This window comes from Lactuca saligna, chromosome 7 (genome assembly GCF_052625555.1).
Source record: "Lactuca saligna cultivar CGN05327 chromosome 7, ASM5262555v1, whole genome shotgun sequence".
Classification (NCBI taxonomy): Eukaryota; Viridiplantae; Streptophyta; class Magnoliopsida; order Asterales; family Asteraceae; genus Lactuca; species Lactuca saligna.
Window position 1 is genome coordinate 30,156,983 of NC_136423.1, and position 20,518 is coordinate 30,177,500.

The 20,518-nt window shown below is 34.0% G+C and overlaps 1 protein-coding gene across 2 annotated transcripts in view; it reads left to right on the forward strand.

The window, feature by feature from the left end:
• Positions 1–20,518, forward strand: part of LOC145004212 (dammarenediol II synthase-like) — a 46,224-nt gene that overhangs the window by 16,074 nt on the left and 9,632 nt on the right. The window lies entirely within an intron of this gene.

The window sequence follows — 20,518 nt, forward strand, 5'->3', positions numbered from 1 at the left end:
AGCCCGGTTGTGAAACCTGCTACTATATGTATAGTCCTTAATCTTGCGATTTCAGGCAAGTGGCATATTCATCAAATAGATGTAAAAAATGCTTTCTTACACGACCATCTCAATATGACAGTTTACATGCATCAACCTCCGGGGTTTCGAGATTCAAATAATCCAGATTATGTCTGTCTTTTACAGAAGTCCATTTACGGATTGAAATAAGCCGCACGAGCATAGTTTCAACTGTTTGCAACATTTATTACTTAAATTGGATTTACTCACAGCCGTTGCGACTCTTCTTTATTTATCTTTCTCACGGAAACACAAGCTGCTTATTTATTGTTGTATGTTGATGATATTATTCTCACAGCTTCCTCTACAGCACTTCTTCAGTAGACTATGTCTCTCTTGGCCACTGAATTTGCCATGAAGGACCTGGGGGATCTTTCCTATTTTTTAGGTGTTGTAGCTACACGTAATGATCATGGCTTATTCCTATCACAATGCTAGTATGTGCAAGAGCTTCTTGATCGTGCCAACATGTCCAACTGCAATCCATGCCAAACTCCAGCTGACACGCAATCCAAACTTATTTGCGTTGGTGATCCGTTTCAGACCCTACTTTATATCGAAGTCTGGCTAGCGGTTTACAGTACCTCACATTCACCCGCCCAGACTTATCCTATGGGGTACAACAGATATGTCTATTTATGCATGACCCTCGAGAACCGCACATGAAAGCTTTAAAACACATTCTCCGATATGTTTGCGATACTCTAGACTATGGACTACAACTTCGACCCTCCTCAACCACCGGTCTCATTGCCTACTCTGATGCAGATTGGGGGGATGTCCATCAACTCTTCGGTCAACCAGTGGATATTGTGTGTTTCTCGGTGACAATCTTTTATCATTGTCATCAAAACGGAAACCGATTGTGTCATGTTCTAGTGTTGAAGCAGAATACCGAGGTGTTGTTAATGCCATCGTCGAAACCTATTGGCTACGCAGTCTTTTACGTGAGCTACACTCTCTAGTTACTAAAGTAACTATTGTCTATTGTGATAACATTAGTGCAGTCTACATGTCTTGTAATCCAGTGCAACATCAATGCACCATAAACATAGAGATTGATCTTCATTTTGTGTGTGACAAAGTTTCTAATGGATCTATTCGAGTTCTTCATGTACCATCCAACCTTCAGTATGTTGACATCTTCACCAAAGGTCTACCATCTACTCTGTTTACTGAGTTCAGATCCAGTTTGAGTGTCCGTTCTCAACCTCCCGCTCAACCTCCCGCTCATACTGTATTTGTATTTTAACCTAGTCCATTGTATTGTAGCCCACTATGAATAATTCAGATTATATTAATGAAATCATAGTCCAAAAGGCAATTGAGGGGAAATAACATTGTTTCAGTGCTTCCACGTGTGCTTGTGGTTAGTGTGAGGATTGCGTTCCGAACTTCCATGTGGCGTATTCTTGTGGTTCCATGTCACCCCTCGCCTGTAATTTCTCCAATATTTGTTAAATCATAATGTTCACATACGAGCTTCATTTTCAACATTCTCTATATCTACATATTCGTATTTACATTTAGTTCAACTTTCTTTTAGATCTTAATAGCTAACTCGCAGTCTATCTTCACTTCTTATTTTATAAATATTATTATGTGAACAACTTTCTTAAATTCATAACTTGTTCATACAAGTTCCATTCTCGACATTCTTTATATCATGATCCAGTGATTCATACTTATGAGGACATCAACTCTTCTTTACATTACTTTGTTAAAAAAGTAACCTATATTTACTTTGATATTCAAAAGGAATACATCATGAAATGATCTTACAACGATCATTTCTTCCTTATATGATGTCTGATTTTGACAAACCTTATACTCACAGTTTCGTATTGACGTCTACTACAACTTTCGTATGGAATGCATTAGCAAAAACATAATGTAATAACACTTTGAATTGCGTAAAATAGATGATTATAATAAAATATAATGTAAAGTGAAAATGGGGTGTTACATCCATATAGCAGATCCTCTCACTTAGAAATTACTTCCCGAGGTCTTTCATGAGCATACTACACACATTGGTGTGATATTTTATTAGTGCTTTATGTTTTGTTTTAAAAGAATTATGTTTTTCTGTAAAGACTAAGGATTCAATATATTCCATTATTACTTGCACTCATTTGAAGTTTGATCTTACTTCAAGCTACTAAGCAACTTGTAGGAAATTTATTTTTATTTACTACCACACATTTATCTTTAATCTATTTCATTTAATTATATAGGTATGTGGGTCCATGATGGGTTTAGTTATGTAAGCTTTAATGAAAAATTGTTTTGATACTATACTATTATGATTAATTGATGAGATTGTTTAAAGATGTTAATACTATGATAACATATATCAAAACAATTATATGATTATATGTACATTTATAGATTCATGGTCCAGTGAGAGATTGTTATTGTTTTGGACAACTTAATAATGTATATACATTGTTCACATTTAAATTCAAAGTTATTATGATAAAAGTATAATTTTGTAGACGAACCAATTTTATCGGATATTTACTTACAGTTGTTGATTGATTTCCCGGATTGACTCAAGATCATCTATATCTCTTCCATCTATCACATTATGGTATATGTCAATCTATATATAAATGTGATGAGGAGCACACTAAGAGACATGAAAATACGATAAGAAACTTGTATGGTTCATTGTTGAGGGTTTTAGAGGTAGCCTTGAGATCAATTGAAAACTCCTCTTAGTCTCTATATCTAAAAATCTTAATGGAACAAGGTATGTAATCGTTCTATCATGTTTAAGTTTTCTGTTAATAGATTCGAGAATAAAGATCTAAAGTTTAAGCTTCCACATTATATTTTTTAGTTATGAAAACAATCAACATAAGAAACCAACATATTGACATTGACTAAGCTCCCTAGCGCTTTGATACCAACTTCAAAAAGGTAAACTAAACTTTCATTCAAGTCAATATTTTTACAGACTAAATTCATGCTACAATATCACTCAAACTCTCAATGGATTGGCAACATAAAAGAAGGAAACTATTATAAATAAAAAAACTAAGAACGAAGGTATTTCATTGTGAAACCCTGACTATAGTGGAAACCCTAACTCATACAACAAGGGAGAAGGAACAGAGAGTGTGTGGGTGTTTTCTGTCTAACTTAATGAGAAATTATACACCTTTACACATTATATACTGTCATGTTACACCGGGTAAAGATATAGGTAAACGAAGGGTCGGTTCGGGTAAAGATGATCGCTTCCATTAGAGCCATAACCTAGATAAATCCACAATATGCCACTTCAATCCTCTCATCCAAATAAATATATTTTTTACAACTTTTATCTATCAAAAACTGTCCCTTTTACTTTCCTACACTAAACACCACATGTTAGACAATAAGAAAATAATGAAAAATACAATTTTTTCTTCTGAGACAAATTCAAATTTAACATATTTCAACACCCACAATCAAATTCCAACTTTTAAAAGTTTTATACTGGAACTAAGAGGGATAACAAGATAAGTGAATGGAAGATTGTAGGCATTACAAATTTAAAATATCAGAACATTAGGTAAGGACAACATGTTATAACACCATTTGGTGTCACCTCACATGCCACATCACTCATCGTGTTATGGCACCAAGTAACGAAATGGTCACCATGTTAAGAGCATGTTTTAACATCCACTAATTTCCATGTCATTATTTTTTTGTATTTGTTTTCAAGTTTCCTTTTTTATTAAACACTTATATTTAAAATAATACATAATATTCAAAAAAATAAAAATAACATAACATTTAAATTACACATAACATCCATTTTTTTACAAAAAAAAACATTACATGACAAAAAAAATACATACTTTATTTTTCCTAAACAACAATATTCGTCATCGTTACCGTCAATGATATAATCCGCTAAGCACTCTCGAAGTTGTCTGTGTTTATTTGCTTCCTGAATGTCAACGACTCTATGCATATATTTTGCTTTTCTTGGTTGAAATTAAACATGTTTATGCTCTGTTGGGATATAGTGTGCAATATATCATCTTTTATCTTCTACTACTAGGTTATGCTTTATTTAAAACAAGACAAGAAGGAGCATGCAAGGATGTGGAACATGATTTTTGAGTTCTAATGTCGAAGTGGCACCTCGACTTTAATACTCCAAAAGCACATTCCACATCCTTGCGTGTTCATTCTTGTCTTCTTTTAAATAATTCATATCTTTCTTCAACCAGCTGTTGGAATGCCTTCATGAATGACGAATATAGAATATATATTCTATCATTATGGTAATACCGAAACTTGTATTCATTTCCATTCACTGTGAAATGAGCATCTTGGGTCGTACCAGTCAAAAGATTGTCAAATATTGGTGTCTGATCAAGAACATTGACGTCGTTGTTGGAACCCGTAACCCTGAAAAATGCATGCCAAATTCATAAATCTTTTGAAGAAACAACCTATAAAACTAACGAAGGCGATTCATGATGACCAATTGCATACTACCCTTTCCATGATACTAAATAATTTTCCATTTCCAGTGTGTGCAATCAACGCTTCCAATCATTCTGAGAAACTCATGTCTTTCTTCAAGTGTTGCATACAGATCTTGCATATCAATCAACGTAGTTTTCCGTAAATATATCATTCAATGTAGTTTTCCGTAAATATACGTCTCCGAATGTTTTAGCAACACCTTTTGACAATCTATACAAACTTTCCCATGCAGTTCTTTCTGATATTCTCGTGTCATCGTCCATGGTATCGGGTGACTCCCCTATAGCCATCAAACAAATGACCGCAACACATTTATGCCGTGTTGTAAATCCTTGCCAACCTCTAGCATCATATCTAAATTGGAAAAGTGTATACCTAAACATACATTGATTATGTTTTAAAAATATAGTACATTTGTATTAAGCATGTGGTAAATTTGTATTTGTTTTGTATAAAAAAATAGTCAATATGTATTAAAATTAAAGAAATGATACTAACTTTCCAAGGCGTTTCTGATATGTAGGAACACATTCCTACTCAAACAAAATCTTCTATTGAACTCTTTCGACATGTATACACAATTATCTGCAAAGTAATCACGATATAAATGTTTGTGTCTTTCCTCACGATTTCTATTTGACATTGCAAATCTTTTTAGTATACGGGTTTGGTTTACTTGTAGTTGCTCGTTGGTGCAATACTAATACATCAAAGTGATGAATATATCGTCACTTCATTATCGGACGAGTAGAAACAATCCATTATTTTTTTTCAATGTTTCGAAATTGTAGAGAATATAGAGAAAGAGAGGAATTGTGTGAATTAAAAGGGTAGATATTATGTATTTATAGGTAAAAAAGGTCATTCTTTTTTTTTTTTAATATTGTTGAGTCAAATAGTTACAAAAAGAATAGCCAATCAAAAGCCACATTATACCCCTTCCTCGTTACAATGGGAGACCCCATAACGCCTCCTTAACGAGTTGGGGTGGGGGTGTAGAGGGTGTAACGACGCTATTGAGGTGTGTTCGGCTCAGCAATAACATCGTTTCCTTGACCTACACCTTATGCTCTTAGCCACCGGGGATTTCGGTAATTCTTGCTTTTAATGAAATAACAGTGAGATTAATTGTGATTATACAAATGTTTGAGATATTATTTGTCAATTTGATAAATAATTGTTATTTCCCATTTGACTAAAAAGCATTTCGACTATAATGTTATTTTTTTATGTATTCGTGAAATCGGCCATAAGTATTAGTTATAGTTAAGTAATAATAAAGATAAAATTACAAGTTTGGTCCATATGGTATGTCGAAAATATGATGTTTGATCTAAAATGCTTTGGAGTTGTACTGGTGGTCCAAAATACGAATTTGGTCCAAAGGCTTGATAGTCGTTTATGAATTTCGTTTAAGTGAGGGTAAATTTGTCAATTCACATATTCCTTTTTAATATTTAATTAATTTAATACTCTCTGTTAAATTAATTAGATAACCTACTACCCACCTGCATCATACCTCTCTCTCTCTCCCCCTCGTCTCTCTCTCTCTCTCTCTCTCTCTCTCCATTTACCATCATCTAAAAGTTCATTCTTCATAACCATTTCTCATCACCTATTTTTAGATGAAAACACAAACACAGTACCTACACCATCCCCACAATTTTCAACAGACACTCTCATCACCAAAACCATACCTCCAACTATTAATCAAGGTCACATACCTTTAACATCAAATTAGAGAGATTTTGATTATGGTGAGATTAGATAAAAAAAAAAAGAGCTTAGACCCGATATCTCCATATGCGACACCTATACCAATTATCATCTTTTTATGTTATTCCATCACTATTACCACCATCCAGCTACATAAACACCATTACAAACACCACATACCACCATTATTTCACCACTCTATAACACTGATTAAAAAAATGCTCACACCCCATCTCTCCATCTCATCATTTAGGCGCAGAACCTAAAATCAAAAGGGAAAAGAGGGGGGGGGGGGGGGGGGTTGTAGTCTTCTACTCTAAACCAAAAGAAATCTCGAAAGGGAAATACGATTCATAATGTGCTATTGTGTAAGAGGCTGAAGATGAGGTGTTGATTGAATTTTTCCTAGAAGCATTCCGATGATGGTGGTCTAGAGTGAGGTCGATCTCGGAAATCACATAGCTTTTTATAGGTATCATCTTGATTTCTCCAGTGTCTACATCTTACTAGAAATCGCACATTGTTTGGTTAAAGCCATCACTACATACCTCTTATTTTTGTGATCAATCTCGAAAACAACACGACTTTTGGAAATCCCACGGAAACCTACGACGATGGAGGCGACTGTGTGTGTTCTTCCTCTTTATTGGATACATTTAAAGCATTTTGTTCTTGGGTTAAGGGGGTTTCAAGAATTGGGTTTGTAAACCTAGTTGAAAAAGACGAAAAGGGGTTTATGTGACTTGTTATGGTTTTATTTATTGATTTGGGGATGTGTGGAGAAGACGATATATAAGGGGTGTTTGGCAAAGCTTAAAAATTGAGTTTTTAAACTTATTATCGGTTTCACACCGATATAAGCTAAAAAGGGTGTTTGGATAAAAATAGCTTATACCGATGCCATACCGGTAATAAGTTAAAACCAATAAGTAAGAGCCCTAACTTGTCAACTTTTAAGCTATAAGCTATAAGTTGGAAAGTACTTATGATTTTCATAAGCTTAGCCAAACATCCTCATAGAAGAATGAGGTGTGTGTGTATACGAGATAGATAGATAGATAGATAGATAGAGAGAGAGAGATAGAGAGAGAGAGAGAGAGACTCACCTAAACGGAGGTATGAATAAAGGGGTTTAGATTAATTAGAAATTAAAAAGGAATATGTGAATCTACAAATTTGCCGTCACCTAAACGGAGGTCATAAATGGTTGTTAAGCCTTTGCACCATACTAACAACAAATGAAATCTTTAGGATCACTCGTACAACTCCAAAACATTTTGAACCAGACATTCATTTTTTTGAAATACCACAAGGACCAAACTTGCAATTTTGTCACTAATATATTTTGAATGAAAAAGGGATTGTAGATGAAATTATTTTACATACCATTTCAGCCTTCACTAGCATTCTATCTATGGATTAACTTGAGAATAAGCAAGTTAATAGTGGTAACTTTAGTTTTTTGCAATAAACTAGAAGTCTAACGACTAATCTATATTTAGGCTTCTTTTCTGATTTTACTAGAGATTAGGGACATAAGATATTGTCAAATATGAGTATGTAAGCAATCTTTTGCTAATTCTTAAATTAAATCATTTCAAATATTTAACATATTACTTAACTAATAATGAAATTACTTGTATCGATAATTAAACAAGTTATTAGAAAATACCAAAATAAGTAGAGTTGCTCTTTTCATTCATTCAGTTCAAAAAGAAACTATTTAGAAGTAAGACTTATTACATAATATTCAGAAACAACACTTTAGCCTAGTCATGCTAATCACAATAATTAACACATTCTATCCTAGCCTACATGAACGTTTCAGGGAACAACTGGAGAACAATTTCAAAGTTTTACTCTATGAACTAACAAAGGATATGAGAGAATAAAAGAAAATTGAGGCCATAGTTTCTAAGCTAAGATGCATCAAATAACAACAGATACAACATTAAATACTCAACTTCAACCTCGTTATCTTTTCGAGTCGAACCTTGACCCATGCCTTCTCCATCTTTGCACAAAACAAGCCGCAACCATGGTCTTTACACAACTTGACACTACTTATTTCCAATCAAATCACCAACCTTTTTATGGACTTGAACACTTTTAACCATGCATATTCAATTTATTATTGAAGCAACAAACATTCCAAATTGTTTTTCCAATTAAATAAATGCTTTCCAGTTTAGCTTGAATACACTTAAATGTTTGAGTGTTAAAAACCATCCCTCAAAGCTAAACTAGTAAATTATAAACAAAACCAAGTTTTTCATAAAGACATTGTGTTGATTCGGATTTAACAGTTTAATGAGAATGTTAGCTTCTTTGCTATATTGATTCAACCTTAAACCACTTTCACAACTCCTTCATATACCTATATATCCGACAATGTGATTGTCAATTTCTATATGTTTTGTACTCTCGTGTATAACAGGGTTTGTTAAAATAAGATTCGTAGAAGCATTATCATAAACAATATTCATTGAAAGTTTGTACTTTAAGTTTATGTCTTTTAGAATTTTTAAAACTTATAAATCTCACATGTACCAGTGGCAAGATCACGATATTCAACTTCCATGGAAGACCAAAAATTAGTTAACTGTCTCCTGCTCTTCCACAAAATCAACAAATTACCAAGAAACAAAAAATAACCCATACAAACCTTTTAGATGTAATACATATACCCCAATTAACATCATTTGTCAAAGCTGATAAGGCTAGATTATCATATTTAGATACAAAATTTTGTTTATTTGGGGAAGATTTCAAATACCACAAAACATGTATAGAAGTTCTAAAATGAGATTTCCTATGCCTATGCATAAAATGACTCAAAATTTGTATTGCAAAGGAAATATTAGGCACGTACTGGCAAGACAAATAAGTTTACCAAGTAATTTTTGATAGTCTGTTGTATTAAGAAAAATTAAATCATTTTGACCTTCACCTTCCCTAGTAACAACAACATACAAACCAAAAAGGTTATTAAAAGGCTTTGACGATAGCAGACCACATTTGTATAAAAACAAAACACCATCAGGAAACAGTTAAGTATTCATTCCATTTTCGATGAGCTTGTTTTAGACTATAGAAAGACTTAACAAGTGTGCAAACCTTGTTATCAATTTTATTTATTTGTTTATTTTTGTAAAATGTCCTTAAGGAAGAGAAATGTAAATAAAGTAGAACCACAAAGAAAAGAACTACTTACATCAAGATAATATAGTTTTCAATCCATCTTTACAACTAAATTTAAAAAACAACCAAAGGTAAGAAACTTATAAACATGAAAAAATGTCTTAGTTCATGATTAGAGTTGTCTTTAATTTTCTTCACTCATTTACAATATATGGGTTTTATCCCATAGGTTAAACTAGTAATCTTCGAAGTTCTATTTTAAATAATGATTTCCATTTCTTTCATTCATAGCTTTATATCGAGTTTGGATCTTGAGAAGCCTCAAAATAAGAAGATGGTTTAGAAGGCTTATATATATATATATATATATATATATATATATATATATATATATATATATATAAGAGACTTATACTCTTAACTAAATTTGTAATATCCAAATATTTTTTTCAATACCAAATTTATGCTTCTCCTCTATCATACATGTTGGAATAGTGTCTAAGGCTATAACTATATTCGGTTATGCATGGTCCTTTTGGGTTGCCTTCACCATAGCAACTTGAAGGATGATTTATTAAGAGAGAGTAAATATTATAAGGAATAATATTTGGCTATTTGATTAATATAAGTCATAAATTAATTGGTATTAATTTGGTGACTTAAAGAGATTAATTAAATAAGAGGGTATAAACTGTCAATTGTTTGGTAGTTAGACTTTAGACTGTAAATCCATTAGGATATACCTTGGATGGATTCTAAGAGCTTTAGGATAGCTCAAATCGTCCATAGGGTTATCTATGGAATGGATTTGGATAGCCTTAAGAGAAGATTATCCAATTAGGGTTTAGGGTGAAACCCTTAAGGAGTCTACAAGTATAAATAGACCCTATGGGTGAGGGAATTCGACACACAACCTTAAGCAAGGAACCTCTGGCCGAATTCCTCCCCTCTCCTCTCTCCTAAATCATCTTGCTTGCTATTGGTGTTTGTAAGCCATTAGAGGAGTGACAATTGTGACTCTAGAAGCTCCAAGACAAACAAGATCAACAAGGAATTCAAAGGTATGATTCTAGATCTGTTTCAATATTGTTGTTTAACCTAATTAGCCATTAGAAGTCTTGGATTCAAAAGCATGTTTATTAGAAAGCCTAGATCCAAGCATTAGGGTTTTGCATGCGCACATAGGAAAGTTCTTATGGCTAAAACCCATCAATACAACCATTGAATCTATAAGGAACTATGATATGCTTACCTAGCCTTCTAAGAGACATATTGAGATTCAAACCCGAAACTATTATTAATTTATGATTATACCCTTCTATACATAATGAGGTATAAGAAGGATCGTTCTTTGGGAAACAAGGAGTCTCGAGAAGTTGCTTAGGACTCAAGGAAATGTAGCTTTGCTTAGGGATCAAGCAAGTCATTTATATGGAAAGTTATAATCAAATAGGATTCTAATTAGCCATCTTTATATACTTGCATATGATCTAGTAGGATCATATCGATTTTAGAGAGAGCAAGAGAGGAGATATTGTAATCCAATTTTGAGTTATATTCTAAGTTACAATAAGAGTTTATTCCTATCAATTTTCATGTTCTTATTTTTTTCTACATATCAAATGTCTTTCAATTGGTATTAGAGCTAGAAGGACAAAACCGTCCACCAAGCATGATAGCTCCAGTGGATCTAGGCATATCAGGAACAAAGGAGAATTCATCATTCTCGTTCCACGTTATAATGCCTACAGAGACTAACTACGTTGTTTCGGAAATTCGTATGAAAGTAATATTCATTGTTCACTAAGTTTGGGACATTGTTGATCCAATAACTATTGATGTCAAGATAAACAACGTTGCAATTGCGTTTTATTCAAAGAAATCCCCGAGTAATTAATCTTGCGTGTAGGCATGATGAGTACAACAAAGGAAATCTGGGAAGCGATCAAAATTCACCACCGTGGCAATGGGTTCCTTCTCCCCAAAGAACTCGGGAGCTACACCATCACGGAACTCACGAAATGAAAGAGTGCAAGCTCCAACAATAGCCATAATCTCAGCAAGGAATGTGCCCAAATGCTCATACAAAATCTATATAATCCCCCCCTTGACTAAACCAAAGATCACAGGGTCTGCTCCAAAATACTCTGGGTAGTCTCCGATGAGATGAACTCCCACATCAACTCATTGATTAGCTCAGTACCTGCACTTGAGCCTGAATCAAAACCCGAACCTCCTTTTATGATTGCTCATTCCTATTCTAAAAAGCAATCATAAAATGATCGGAACATAACCATGAATCCTCAGCCCATAGGCTTCCCAGATTCTCCAAGACTCTCCTCAATTCGAGTATGGATCATGCGCTTTCAATAGTACGGGCCCTATACTACCTTCCACACCTATCCATAGTTTCCTCAAGAATCATCCAGAATCCTCTAATTCACCTTCTCAAACTGATACTCCAAGTACTCGCTAAACAGCGCAACAAGACCCATCAAAGCACTTCCTAGGCTTCCGACCATACCCTGTATTCAGCTGCTGAAGAACTCCCCATAATGTTAGTTAACCACTTCACAAATACAATCACATGCAACAAAGCTTAGATAATCCTTCGAGTAAAAGACCCGTCCCTACAACGGTTAGACTCAAATAAAAGCTACGCAATAGCATCAAATTCATCACTCTGAGATTATTCAACCTTTGTCACATGTGACTTAACATATTTAGCTAGTAGCTAACTCACATCACTTAATAGTTCCACAAGGCACAAAGCAAGTAGTATTCGTGAAGTAGCACTCCAATCCATAAAATAACCAAAGAACATTCAAACTCATGGACTACTACTCATGCTAGGAACAAGTAGACTTTCGAATAAAAGACTCTACCCTAGGACCACAACTAAACGAGGAACAAGAAATAAGGTCAAATCAATCATTCTAGGGCTATATGATCCTAACCATATATAATTTTTAAAGCATACACTTAGCATTTACTGATACCAATACATAATCCCATTCTAGCATAACATCCAATGCTTCCTAGTCTACAAGCCATCACATATCAGACTAATCTATCATGCAATTCCTAAAAGTATCCATAGCCTTATCCTAGCATGTAATTCTCATAACATATAATCATAACAAACGTGTATGGGAATTCTGAGAATCATGTACTTGGCCTTGGCCGTGTGCACGCATCACACCCGTTTTGTCTTTACAAAATCCTTTTAGAAATTTCTTCCCTTTTACAAAAATCTTTTTAGAAACTCGTTTCTTTTTAAGCAAAATTACCAATTCCTCAATTTGAGTTCAGTCACACCTGAGAGCATGTTTGAAGCCCTCAAACCAAGGCTCTGATACCAAATTTTAACGTACAAAAAATTATGAGGTAAAATTATATATATATATATATATATATATATATATATATATATATATATATATATATATATATATATATGTTATTTCAACCAAAACATTAATTATCTTTAAGTCAACATTCAAAATTCTTTTTCAAAATTTTCAAAAGTACTTTATAAGAAAACAGTTATCAGAGTATATTCCCAAATTCATCATCATACAAAAAATGGGTCGATGCATTGCGATCAAGCTGGGCCCTTCCCATTCGAACCAGAAGTACCTAAAAGCATAACCATAAAAATGTAAGCACAAAGCTTATCGGTTTCCCTAAAGTACAACATGCCATACATAATTAAGTGAATGTTATGGGTCATATCATAGTCTTACAAGCACTTCCTGCCATGAGCCAAATCATGGTCTTCCCTTGCAATGTTGAGGGCCAAATCCCAGTCTTACATATAATTTCCAGGGGCCAAATCTAGGTCTTTGCCAAGGGCCAGGTCCTGGTCTTTCATACAAATACGAAGGGAAAGACCCTAGTCTTCCATACAAGTGTCGGGTGCCAAATCCTGGTCTTTCATACAATTTCCAAGGGCCAGATCATAGTCTTTCATACACATATCACAAAGACAGCTAACATTCTATATCACAAATAATAGGTCGGCCTTGGTGTCTTCGACCAATTCATACAGTGAGAAAACTCACCTCAGTCTGCTGATAACCAAGTAAATGCCCGTGTTGCTGAACCGGATAACCCCACACCAAGTAAAAATAAATACAACTATAATCAATAATTAACCCGGTAACTAAAATTCCAAGGCCCACTCCATAATCCAACTTCCTAAAGGGTTAAATACCATTTTACCATTTTCTTACTTGTTCCACAATCATGGTCCAATCCAAATGCACAAAAGCCCAATATGGCCCAACTTCCTAATCGGTCCCTAAAACTATCAAGGGACCAATTCTAAGAAGGCCCTTAGCCAAGCTATAACCCAAAATAAGAAGTCCAATGGCCCAAAAAGGCCCAAACCTTAAAAGCCCAAAGACATATTGGGGAGTACGGCCCACGTACCAGAATGGTACACCCCATGTACCCACCCATGAAGCACAAAGTACAAGTCCATAATGCACTAATCAGCATTACACTGAGCATACACTTACATACACCCAAAATACTCCTAAAGCCCCCTTTTTCCTCCAATAAGCACTTAATCGGTTAAAATACCATGCTAAACTCTAAGATTTGATTCCATAAGGCCACTTATCACGTAAAGTTGACAATTTTACACTCATGCATGGCTTATTAGGACTCAAGAGCTCAAAAAAGAGCTTAAAAAGGTCTTAATACATGCATGGGTAAAAATAATCCATAAAGATGACATTTTTATGAACATAGGGATTGAATTGATCTAAGATCCCACATCTATTGCTTTTGGAGTAGACTAAAAGCTCACACTTACAACTAAAAGACTCAAAAGCTCCAAAATACCCGATAAACTAGATCTAACATATATGATCATCAAGGTTTGAGCTTTTTACCTTTAAAAGGTAGATCAATATGGAATAAGCCTAGATCCAAAAGCTTCAAGCAATACTACACTTCCCCAAGAAGTTGCTTCTTCTTCTATGAACACCAAAAAGCATGAAATACCACCAAAAGCTCAAAAACCACTCAAATGGTGGCTACGGTTTTGCTTCTAGGGTTTAAAGGGAGAGAGGCTAAAGATAACAGGGTTTGGTGGTGAGTTAAGAAGCTTAAATAGGGTCCTAGACCCTAAATTAGGGTTTGGGTCTAACTGGAGTACACCATGCGTAATTCTGGTATGCCATGCGTACTCTAAAGGAAACTTGCGATACATATGCTTAGTACGCTCAAAAGACTCCAATGTGTGCCCCGTGTATTGGGCTTAACATTAGTACACCCTACGTACACTTGTGTATGCACCGCATACGTGGTTTAACCCTAAAACCACAAAACTTCTGAAGAGCATAACTTCTTCATTCTAAGCCTGTTTCCGACGATCCTTTTATCCACAAAAATGTAATGAGAATCTCTAAAATTCTATAAAATCATGCTAACCTTAAAACTTTTCGAACAAAAATCAAAAATTCATAAAAAGCTTGAACTTCCACTTTACGGTATACTCTTGGGCTCCAAAACACAAACCGAACTCCCAAATCATCTAACCTACATTACACACACCCTAAATAGATCTAAATATCTATTTTACAAAGGCCATAAGACTTATGACACCCAATCTTCGGGTCATTGCCCCGCATTAAGAAACGATTTAGAACACGACATTACGACATGCAACAGAAAATCGAAACCTAGTTGGAAGATTTAGTTATTTTCTTCAAACAAGGGATTATTTATCTTACTCAGTTCGCATAGTAAGGTATTACATGAAAACTCCTAAGAAGTCACATATGGATGCTATAAAACAAATATTAAGATATGTAAAAGGAACTATCAGATACAGGATACATTACATTCATAATAATCTAGTAAGTTTGGTTGGATATTGTGATACAGTCACAACATTGATCAAGATGATGGAATCAGTACTACCAATCATGTATTTTACTTTGGTGAATCACCAATCAAATGGTTCTCTCAAAAGCAAGAAACAATGGTGTTATCATCTTGTGAAGTTGTGTATGTGGATGTTTCTATAACAAGTTTTCAATCACTTTGATTACTAGATCATTTGGGAGAAATAATTTTTTCTATAAAATGATCCTAACCTTAAAACTTTCCGAACAAAAATCCAAAATTCATAAAAGGCTTGAACTTCCACTTTACGGTTGTACTCTTGGGTTCCAAAACACAAACCGAACTCTCAAATCATCTAACCTACATTACACACACCCTAAATAGATCTAAATATCTATTTTTAAAGGTCCTAAGACTTATGATACCCGATCTTCGGGTCACCGCCCCGCATTAAGAAACGATTCAGAACACGGCGTTACGGCATGCAACAAAAAATCGAAGCCTAGTTGGAAGATTTAGTTATTTGCTTCAAACAAGGGCTTATTTATCTTACTCAGTTCTCATAGTAAGCTATTACATGAAAACTCCTGAGAAGTCTCACATGGATGCTATAAAACAAATATTAAGATATGTAAAAGGAACTATCAAGTATAGGATACGTTACATTCACAATAATCTAGTATGTTTTGTTGGATATTGTGATACAGTCACACCATTGATCAAGATGATGGAAGAAGTACTACCAATCATGTATTTTACTTTGGTGAATCACCAATCAAATGGTTCTCTCAAAAGTAAGAAATAGTGGCGTTATTATATTATGAAGTTGTGTATGAATTGGTCGAAGACACCAAGGTCGGTCTATTAGCAAGCATATGAAATCTCGTTTCCAATACTTACGAGAACGAGTTGAAGACAAGGAGATCAAAATCGAGCATGTTAGTTGAAAGGAACAACGAACTAACATTTTGATAAAGGTGTTAGCTAAGATAAATTTTGTTGAAATGTGCAAGCTGCTAGGAGTTGAACACCTCACAATTTCCATTTGGAAATTAGGGGGTGATCATTACTAATTTCTTATTATACCCTTTTATACACAATAAGACATAGGAATAATCATTCCTTGGGAAACAAGGAGTCTTAAGAAGTTTCTTAGGACTCAAGAAAATATAGTTTTTCTTAGGGATTAAGCAAGTCATTTATATGGCAAGTTGTAATCATGTAGGATTCTAGTTAGCCATGTATATTTACTTGAATACAATCAAGTAGGATGATATCAATTTTAGAGACACTAAGAGACGAGAGATTATAATCCAATTTTGAGTTACAATAATAATTTATTCCTTTCAATTTTTGTGTTCTTAATTTTTCTGCATATCAATTGTCTTTCAAAGACAAGAAGATGATACCTTAAAATGGTTCAATTAATCTAGTTTAGAAAACCTATCATGAATGGTTGGATGGACCCCATCACTACCCAATTAATGAGGTTAAACAACCAAACAACTAACAAGATTTAATTGATCATTATTGGAATTCATGAGACTATTTGACTTACTAGATACAATTTAATAAACCATGTCAAATAAACTATTATGACTACCTTCATTTTACACACCATCACATGAGCTCCCACCCATACCTATTTTAAAAGCACACATTAGGTCATAAGATTTCACATCTATAAGGAAAACATAGTTTGAATTAACAGTACTTTATAACTTTTTTTAATGCTAGATGAACCAACTAAAACACACTTATCTGACCTATTCAGTCTAGTAGCAAAACAAAGACTAACAAACACTCTAAAAAAATTAGGGTGAGGTAAACCATATTGAAATAGTAATGACCTAGCTACATTAATCAAATATATATGCTTTCTTTCCACAATTCCATTTTTTGTGCAGTATAAACGCAAGGCATTTGATGTATAACAACATTTTGTTCAAAAAATTATTAGATCTAAAAATTTAGCGGGTTTAGGAAACAGAAGTTTCAACATATGAGAAAATATTACTAAATTATAAATTAATGAATCTTTACTTATAAGAAAATAAATCCAAATTTCCCTAGAAAACAACCCTTAATAGTAAGGAAGAATATGAATCCAGATTTAGTAGGTACTCTATGTGGACACCATACATTTAAATGGGCAAGATCACCTAGACTACACAATTTGTGATCAATCAACAAAAACGATTCAAGTGTTTGTCTGGATTTATGAAAAATATCACATGGAAGAGAAGAATTCTTATTAAATCCCAAAATCTAGAAGGTGTAAGACTTAATTAGAGGGATAACCAAGTCTGTGATGTCAGACAAACATCGAAAAATACAATTTATAAACCCCACCAATTTAGAAATATGTTCACTTGTAAGGTTATTAGACTCTCTTATTAGAGACATTTGAACTAGTGCGACCAGAAGTAACATTATAGAAGCAATTTTCCTTTGCAAATCAATATCATTTATGGAGTTAAACACTTTAGGAAACCAGTTAGCTTTTAAATCTTACAACATTATTTTCTTTTATGTTATAATGTTTACACAATAATTCGTATTTTCGCCACCATCCTTTTAACATTAGCTACTTTGCAATAAAAACAATGTTTGATTTTTTTCCAACTTTTCAAGACGATGAGTTTTCCTTTACAAGACTTTTATCTTGAAATTATAACAAAACAACTTAAACAAAAGGTAGACATTCTTGCATAAGAATGCTACTTGTGAACCAAATATAAAACTAAATTAGATCCACTAAAAACTACATTAGTATTATTTGATTTGAAAAAAAATTGTTTATTCCTTGATGCAAGACAAGTACACTCATTAAGACTAGATAATGGTTAAAAATTCTTCCATAAACTATGAAGGCTATTGAAGTAATTTGAAACACTATTAGTCTTGTGAGAGTGCACATAAAATTTCTGCTAGACATTACAAATTAATGACCCATTAATTTGTTCATAGGTTTGTTTTCATTAAAGTCACAAATTAGGAGATACTTTAGAAAACACGTAAACATATACAATACTGTAATCAATAGATAAAATTAACCACTTAACAAATAACACATTATCCCTACCATATTTAACACCTTTGGTCTCATCCTAAGGGGGATGAGTATGACTATCATTAACAACCCGTAATTTATTCCTAATTGTAAATGTTAGGAAATGAGACGACACTTGACAAGAATCAAAACATATATGGTACTACTTGCCAAGCTCGAATGACCATTAATAAGAAGTAATTCAGATAACACACACAACCAAATGTACAAAAAGACATAATATTTATGTGGTTTGGTCAATATAACCTACATCTATGGCCATTAGGGAACATTCTTATGTACCGGGTTCACCAATAGAGGTTACAAGCACATCCCAACAGAGATTCTCTTACTCACTAGAATTCAAGACAAAAACAAATGATTAGCCAACATTGCTATTTATAGACAAGGTATCAGACCTAAAACCCTAATGGGCCAAGCCTATTAATCCATATACCCATGAAAGGTATTAACTAATCACAATTCTCCATGCATATATTTCTAGAACCTTGACACTGGAGATACAATGCTTGAGAATCAACATAACAAATGATAGTGCATCATAAACCAAGATGGCTCATTCAGAGTGATCATGGTGCATCATGATTGAGCATACTTCATCATGGTGGCACATCCCCCAACATAATTACATATAATGTCATTTGGGGCATCCACCGCACCTTCAACTTTTAAGAATCTATGAATAATCTTGAGCATCCTAGTGTATCTCATAACCTAAGTGGCACATCAAGGGACAACATGGTGCATCAGCAACATGTGTGGAGCATCAAATCACCTAATGGTGTATCATGATGCACAAGTAGTGCATCATGATCATTAGTGGCGTATTCATGCCTCAACAGTACATCCATAACACATCAATATTTCATAGTACACCAATACACACTAGAGTGGTGTACCTTGATCCCTAGATGGCACATCTATAATGGAAGTGTCACATCTAGTTCCAAGGTGGCACATCCACTTTCAAGATGACGCATCCAAATTCCTATATGTAACATCCTCTTCCAAATGGAACCACCTTGCTTCATGGTACATGAAGGATGTACCATTCCCTTCTTAGGTGCTCCAATCCCTTTTTAGATGTTCCATTCCCTTCTCGGGTGCTCAATGTTCATTCAAGTGCTCCACTGAACTCAAAATGATCCATTGAAACTAGATGCTCTCATTGCTCAAATCGCATTTAATAGTAAAAGCATATACTATAGTAGTAGACGCATATTAGTGACTAGAGGTACCAATTAACTTAGAACTAATTATAGTAATGCTACTAATATCATTTGTGTGTAAGCAAATGAAATCATCTAGATAAAAAAAAATTACACAAATTAATAACAAGAACATCAACAATGGATGCACCAGATGCAAACACAATACATGAAGCAATCAAGCAATAAATAACAACAAATAGATCTAACAATTAATGTTCATAATGAGGGAACAACTAAGCTTAGATTCTTACTAATTAAGAAAGGATTAAGAGTAATTTTTAACAAACAGAAGAAAAAAAATACAAATTATTAGAACTATGATTCCAACTTATTTATGCATCTGCCTCTCCCTAAGAAGAATCTAAACCAATTTGAGGTTAGTAAAAAAGTACAGTTATGTATATTGGAACAACTAAGAAACAAAGCACTTGGGTTTGAGGTTAGTAAAAAACCAATGTTTTTAAAAACCCAGGTCGACCCGGCCGGTTCAACCGGTTGGACCGTGATCCCGGATAGAATGCGAGTCAATTGAGATCGGTTTTCGTAAAAATACAAACCGGATCGAACCGGCCGGGTTTTCTTTAAAACGCGGTTCGACCGCTTATGTCGAACCGGGTTGACCCGTTTTAATAGGGTTTGGATAGTTGGATACAAGTAGCGAACGCCAAAACAACGAGCCGTTTGCGGTTTCTTCAATATTTTTTAAATTTTAAACTTTGTAGATATTAAATTATTGGTTTTATATATTTATGCATTATGCATGAAAGTAAAAATATATAAAAATAGAAAAATACCATAAACCAGGTTGACCTGGCGGTTCAACCGGTTGACCCGTGAACCGGTCATTACACCGGGTCAACTAAAAACCCGGGTTTTAAAAGATTGTAAAAAACGAAACCATTTTAGTTGTGGTGACTTGGTAAGATATGGTGGCTAACTGATTGACTCATGTTCAAATCTCGGC